Genomic DNA, 7,328 nt, shown 5'->3' on the forward strand with positions numbered 1-7,328 from the left:
GAAGCTGGGATTTGAATTCAATTATATTTTTAATGTGGTCTCTTTAAAACACAGAATACACAGGGGATGGTAGAGTTCCAGCTGAAGAGCGAAATGCATGCAATGGTTGCAGCCACATGATTTTAATATTAACCACGCTAGAAGAGCATCCATCATCTGAACCAATACAGAAACACTCATGATAAATTGCTCCTCGTCTGTTCTTTTCCCTTGATTAATATTCAGCTTCTGCTACTGAATAAGATGAGATACCATATCTATCATTACCAAAGAAGAAACATAATAAAACTCTGACAGAGCCAATCTTCTGGAGGTATAGCACAGCAATAGTATATTTGATCAAGGTAGGTACATAGAACTTTAACGTATTATTGAAATTGCCCTACAATTCTAACTTTGTAACAAAAGGAAGCCACTGAGAACTGATGGTGCAGCGTGCCATCTCCACTTAAAATCCTTTTATACGGTGTGTTCATGACAAAAGACAATAGTTTGTGCTATTCAGCTCTTATTTATTTGTTTTGGTGCCTTCCAGTCAGTGTTGACTCTTGGCAACTGCCTGGACAAGTCCCTGCAGTTTTCTTGGCAAGGATGTTCAGAAGTGGTTTGCCCTTGCCTGCTTCTTCCTAGGGCTGAGAAGAGAGTAACTGGCCCAAGGCTACCCAGCTGGCTTTGTGCCTAAGGCAGGACTAGAACTCATGTCTCCCAGTTTCCAGCCTGGTGCCTTAACCACTACACCAAACTGGCTCTCTAACCAAACTGGCTATTAAGTCAAGAGTAAATAAAATTATGCTCATCTCACCTTCACACCCAGTATGAAAGAAACCGAAAACTTTTTGTACGGCGGGGGGTTTTCACAGGAGCCTAATATTAGTAGGCTATCTGTTCGGCTGCAGAATAAAACTGCGGATGGGCCGATGTTATCATATATAGCTCTCCCATTTCAGGGAAATAAAAGACCTGCATTTTAATTTGCCCAGACAGTTTGACAGGTTCAGTATAAAGCAAATCAGCTACAGCAGGACAAAAAAATAATATTCAGTCCAAACAACGTACATCAGTAACAACATTTCTAGATTCTGTAACAGGGAGACACACCAAGCCTTTAGTGGCCCAAATTCAATATCAGTACGACGTATCTACCAACCGAGCATCATTATCAGCAGCCCCATCAATATGTCAATATGTCAATGATCGGATTGTGCCCCTCCAGAGGAGGAAAGAAAGCAGTGAGATGTGCAAATATCCTGTTCTTCAATTACTTTAATAAAAAACGGTGTTGACAATAAAATAACTCTGCACCAAAGAGAATATGCTAATTTGGGGTGTCTGGGTAAGGTCACTTTGGCCAGCAGGGGCACTAGCAGTCTGAAGTAGTACAACCCAGCAACAGATGAATCACAAAAAGCTGCCAATGCCTGTTTTGTCTCTAAATTTAAGCTCTTGCAATACTGACTTAAGATTTAAAATCTAACTGAACCACGTTCGTACGCTTACTTTCTTGATCAAGTACACAACAATGTCACTATCACAGCACAAAAAGTTACTGGAACATCTGTTTACTAGGAAATCTTATCCATTGACATGAATGGGACCTACTTACAAGCAATGGGTACTAGGATAAAACTTTGGTGCTTACTTAGGGCAGTATTAACTGTTTTGAAAGAGATCCCATTGTCTATCCTGAATAAAAACCCTGTACATCCAATCCTGCAACATGTGATACCACATCCTTTTGACAATGTCTATGCTATGCTAATTCAGACATTTTATCAGTCTCTTCCCCTCACAATGCCACTTTAAGCAGTCCATTTAGGCAGAGAATTAAACTGCCTTCTACAGATTTTTGCCACCTAGACTAGACTACACTTAAGGTCAAAAGCAAACCTTCACAACACACTTTACTTGAGAGTTGGGCATATTTATTCTGGACTAGAAAAGGGTTGGGAAAATAACAGCATCACCCAGCAAGGAATAATTCAAAGAAGAATATAACTGAAATGATCTAGGTAGAATTCAGAATAGTTCTTCCCTGACTTTTAAATCAGTTTCAATACTTCTTTGCCTTGTGGTGTTTTCAACTCCTGACCTCACAGCATAAATGTTAACAGATATTGATCCATAAATATAACCTTTCTTTGTAAGTAACAACATTATTCAAAAATAATAGTTTAACATGTCCAAAATAAAATATTAAAGCAACAGTGTTATAACATAGTAAACTTTAAATTTTGATTTTATTTTATTTTTTTTATAGTGGGGCCCTTTACCTAGGACCTTCTACAAAAGGTTGCATAGTGAAAGTAATTCCATTCACTGTTCTCACTCCAACAAAGATCCATTTCTATCCAGCCATCTGTATTTTCCCTTAGGCTTTCTCCCTAGAAGATACTTCTGCAAAGCTCCTCACTTCACACCCCTTTCTGCTCATACCTTCCCTGCCATCTGGGTGGATAAGGTGCCTTTTTTGGCTACATAAGGAATGGCACTCACATCTAATCCACAGAAATACAGGGAAATCTCAGAGACACACTAGTTGCTCTATTAATAGCCATAGCTATACCATATTCAAAGAGGTTTTGCCCTATTGCTTTTAAGTAAAAACCAAAAGAGCACAGGGAAGGTTTACAAGCCTGGCTTTTGCTAGACTTTTTTTACATCAAAGTGGCTGCTAGTGGGAAGATAACAGGCACTGCCTGTGTGCACAAGATGCAACATTCAATCTTCATCTGCTGTTGGAGCTTGCCAGTTTATTTTACTGAAGTTCATGGTTTATCTTTGCAGTAACGTTCAGTTGAAGGGCTAAACAGAGAGAATCTCATTCCTATTCAGACACAAATCTTTGTGGACTGGGTCCTGGCTCCTGGAAGAGAAACCAGGACCTTGAGAGTTACAGTAGTGAAAAAGCTGAATTAAGCTATATTGCTCTGCAATGGTAAAGTCTCCTTCAAGTGGAGTTCAGCCCCTCATGGCCTCACAGAAATATCCATGCAGTTTTCTTGACAACAGTAAGAGATTTGCCATTGCCTTCTTCCAGGATGTAATTTCATCATATGCTGAATACAGGGTTGAGGTTTTTTCTGTATCTTCTCTCCATTCTCTGGAAGGGGCACTCTGAGATTCTTCCAACTGCACTCTTGAAATAATTTACCTGTTAATCTACACCACGCAAAAGGAATAGCCATCACTTCCTAATGCCTGCAGCAGTTTGGGGTAATCAAATGAGCCCTTGTGGAATACTGACTTGGCAGGTTTGAATGGAAAATTCCTTCAGACTCCCTTGGAGAAAGGATCCCCATTTCCATGTGTGTGTTTGCGTTCTGCGTTGCCATAAATATTGCCCTCACTGGTGCCTCTTGGTCTCTTATTCGCACTTCTACATTCCATCTTCCCAAGGCTTTGATTTCTAGTTCCTTGGACTCAATCCTGCTTCTTTAATAATCCCAGACACTTCAGCACCTGTGATTATTACACACTTTGCATGTGCTCAGAGATACTGCATTACTTCTGAAGAAATAGGATCGTGGCTTGACATTTGGTGCTGGGAGTACAGGCTGTTGCATACCAAGATCGTCTGGAAGCACTGCATTCTCCAGCACGCTTTCCCCTCCCCCCCCCCTTTCCACTGCTGTGAGGTCCAATTCCTTGACTGTTCCCTGTTCCTCGAGATTATTTTGGTTTCCATCCTCTGAATCACGAGGCAGCCGAAGGATGGTGCTTTATGCAGCACCCAGGATGCTGACCGGGGAAGGCACCGTTCCTTTGCCAAGTCGCGGAAAATCCAAGGGTATTTGGACAGCTTTCTCCCCCCTGACCACCCCGCCCCTTGCTCCTCCTTCCTGCTTTTACCAGACAGCCTGTCAGCCTCCTCCAACATGACAGCGCTTCCACGGAAAGATTTAAAATAAGAAAGCTGCCTCGGCCTATTTAGCTAGTCACGTGGAGCGATCCCCTGCCCGTCTCGATTTTGCTACGTGCGTGGCCTATGCTGGGCGTGCTGGGTTGGGCAGCCGCCGCAAATCTGAATCATAACGCCCCCTGATGATTAACCAAGAGGCGGAAGCAGCAGGAAGCAAGCGATCCAACTAGCTCCAGTTAATTTCCAAAGGGATCCTGCGATTCCTAATTAAAAGCGTCCACCTAGAACGGATAGAGGGGCAGGAAGGAGGCAGAATGGCGGAAAGGGCTGAACCCATCCCAGCTAAGCAGTCCCGATCGGCGTCGCCGCTTAACGTGCCTCTTCCGAATGCCACACTTTAAGACAGCAGATGGACGCAGCGAGACGGGGAAACGTGACTGCGAAAAGCAAAAGCCATCCGCCAGGGGAGCTTTACCGCCTGATCTGCGGGGCTGTTCTCAATCAACCCTAGCTCTGATCTGTCAGTTGAGCTGACGCGCTTGTCCCCCCTGTAGTCGTGAATGGGCGCCACCTGGATTCTCTCTCCCCCCGCCCCCCCCCCCCCGCTTCTCCCTTTCCGTGTTCTTTCCGAAGAGGCGCTCAAGGAAAGAACTCCTTGGGGCCCGCATCCCAGAGCCCTTTCCTGGAAACAACATACTGTATATCTCCTGCCTTCCCTTGCAACAGTCTAGGTTTCCTCCTCCTCTTTTCCCCTCCCCCCTTTCGCAAAGCTGAAGAAGACCGGGGGGAGGGAGAGCGGGGAGGAAACCAGCAGGAATAATTACTGATGCTCCAACACGCAGAGCTTTTCCTTGACGCACAGACGCAATGAGCACTTTCGCCCTATATCAATGTTCCCCTTTTTCTCCCCCCCCCCCTTTTCTTACAGTAAACCTCTCTAGAAGTTCACTTGCACATGGACCGCCTGCCCCTTCCCCACCTTCCAAAATAGTCCCAGCTAAGTAGAGGGCAGCGAGGCTTCTGAAGGACCCCACTTCCTCTAGAGGAGCAGGAGTGGAACCGTAGACATTTCAGCGAAAGAGTTCTACTATGGCAGGCGCGCAGAGCGGATTGTTTTGTGGTATCCTGGCACCAAAGGTTTCCCGCCTTTTCAATCAACGCGTTAGACGAAAAGGTAGCTTAAGCGCTTTCAGTACCAATCAAACTGCCTTCCTATTATTCCTTGTATCCAAGAGAGTTCTCGCCTATCGCACTGCCATTTAGGAATGGCCACCTGACACGTCGTTATAGGCGGCAAGAAGGGAAAGATGAATGAAATTGCCCCAGCACGTCTGGAGGAAAATTGCAGATCGCTGGGGCTCACGGGAGATCGCCAAACTCAATGGAACTTTCACAGTTTGGTCACTGGCATCGTTAAAAGAGGAAGGATGGAAGATTTGTTTGTCTGTTCTTACTGTCGCTTTTACTACTTAAAAATGAATTCAAAAGGTTAGACCCAAGCTCCCTCCTTTGACCTCCCTCTTAATAAAACAAAACCACAACAATCTGTTTAGTTGTAGGGTCTCCTTACAAAACAACAAGGGTCCTCAGCTTGGTGGGGGGCGGAGGGGTGGAGGGAAGCATGCCACAGCTTCACATCAGGTCTCTGCAGTAGAGAAGTCAGGAAAGGTTTCATCTTTCCTAAGTGGCGACGAATGCGGATGTTGTGAAGTAGGGTGGTTATGATGTGCAAGCAGAGTAACCGCTGGGAGAGGATCAGTATTGACAAAGAGACGAAGGGAACCTGAAAACTAAGTAATGAACTGCATTCACGAGCGATTTTAATGCAGCCTCTTCATAGAAAACTTCTGCCCACTTCCCTGCCTCCAGCGTCCCTCCTGCCCCCCACACCATTTTGTAGTATTTGCATTGTCACGGGTCTCCCTGCTTTAGGCAATTATCTCCAGGGCGCCGGAACTCCCTTCACCCTCACCACAACTTTTGCCTGCAGGGGGATCCCATGAGAATGGCCCTTAGCTGTCCGAGGTGCAGAAATAAAAGTCCCGTTGCTGCAGTGAAGCTTTTAGGTGCGCACTCTACCTGGATGGATTTCTGCGGCCGCTGCGACAGTCCGCAGCAGCGATGTTCTCTGTCCAGGGTACTGAAATGGAATCTGTAGTCGAAGAGTGTTGCCCAGCGTACGAGAAAAGCCTCCGCTACATAACATTTATTCTCCCCGCTCTCTTTATAGCTAGTCACGCCGATTCTGCACCAAAACGCGGGAGAAAGAAAAGTGATTTCAACCATCAAAACAGTCACTTAGTTGAAACCGATCTTCCTTTCTCTCTCACACGCACTCACTCTTTCACACACACACAGAGACACATAAAACCACGCACATACTGCAGGAAAATTCTTATGTGTAAGAATGCACCACCGGATTCTTTTTAATAATTTTTAAAATCAGATGCAGAAACAAATGTTTCTTTTCTTCTCCTTCCCTCTCGTTTGCTATATCGGAAACAACAATATGGTTGGAAAGATAACACAATTTCTCCCAGCCTGCCATAGCTCTCCCTTTCCTTCACGGCTTTGGCTGTGGAAGAAAGAGTTTCCAAAGCTTTCATCCTCTGCTTTCCCTTACCTTCGCTCCTGGTGAGTTCTGCTCGGTTGCCTCTGTCGAGGGTTATGAGACTGGGGTGTGCTGCTGCAGTTGGGAAGTAAGAACAGCCGCTCCTGACCTCCCCAAATCTCCTTCTTCAATGGAATGGGAGCTGTGCCCTCATCAAAGATGGCCGTCGCTTCCAACGTCAGCAGCTTTTAATAGACATCTATTGAGAGGCAGAGGGGGATGGGAGGAGAGGAAAAGAGGACTGGGGGGGGGGGCGGACGCAGCCTGGCGTCTGTGGGAGCTTGACTCATCAGAAGCTGCTGTTGCTGCACTGTACCGCAATCCTTTGCATTTTGCTCCACTTGTTATTAAAAAGGATAAATCCATTTCAAATTGTGTAAAGAGCACTGGTTTAGTGTGATCTTGACTGCATACTATAACATTAATAGATCTTGCTTATCTATGTGGAGCATTTGTTTTGTGAAGCTTTGATTGAAAGGTGGGGAGATGGAGAACAAGGGAAGGAGCAATAATGCGGTAGTGATTTGTTTTCACCAAAGGGGTGGTGCAAAAAAAAAAAAAAAAGGGTATCCCTCTGAAGTCCCCAGTATCTCCATATATGGCCTGTCGACGTGGGCTTCTATTTTTATGTATGCTTTCTTCTGTGTTGTTTCCTATGCTCCAACAGACCACTTTTTCTGGTGGGGTGGAGGGAAGTCTCTAAACATGTCAGTGCAACAATTTGGGACTCTTTTTCTTCATAAAGCAATAGAATCAAACTGTTTAAGTAAACAGTTTATCTGCACTTTACAATGCAGTTTTGCCAGATGTGATTTTCTCAAAACTAATCTTTTAAATAATATATATTCCTTCTTTAAA

At 44.8% G+C, this 7,328-nt stretch overlaps 1 protein-coding gene across 1 annotated transcript in view; it reads right to left on the reverse strand.

The window, feature by feature from the left end:
• SNAP25 (synaptosome associated protein 25) overlaps window positions 1–6,607 on the reverse strand; it is a 54,651-nt gene extending 48,044 nt beyond the window's left edge. The window contains exon 1 of the mRNA XM_007426798.4: window positions 6,483–6,607. The gene's annotated coding sequence lies outside the window, so the exon portion shown is untranslated. The remainder of the gene's footprint in view (window positions 1–6,482) is intronic.
• Window positions 6,608–7,328: the final 721 nt, after the last annotated feature.

Source organism: Python bivittatus, unplaced genomic scaffold (genome assembly GCF_059951505.1).
Source record: "Python bivittatus isolate LINGU-HERP-01145 unplaced genomic scaffold, Pbiv_v1 ctg000020_np1212, whole genome shotgun sequence".
Lineage (NCBI taxonomy): Eukaryota > Metazoa > Chordata > Lepidosauria > Squamata > Pythonidae > Python > Python bivittatus.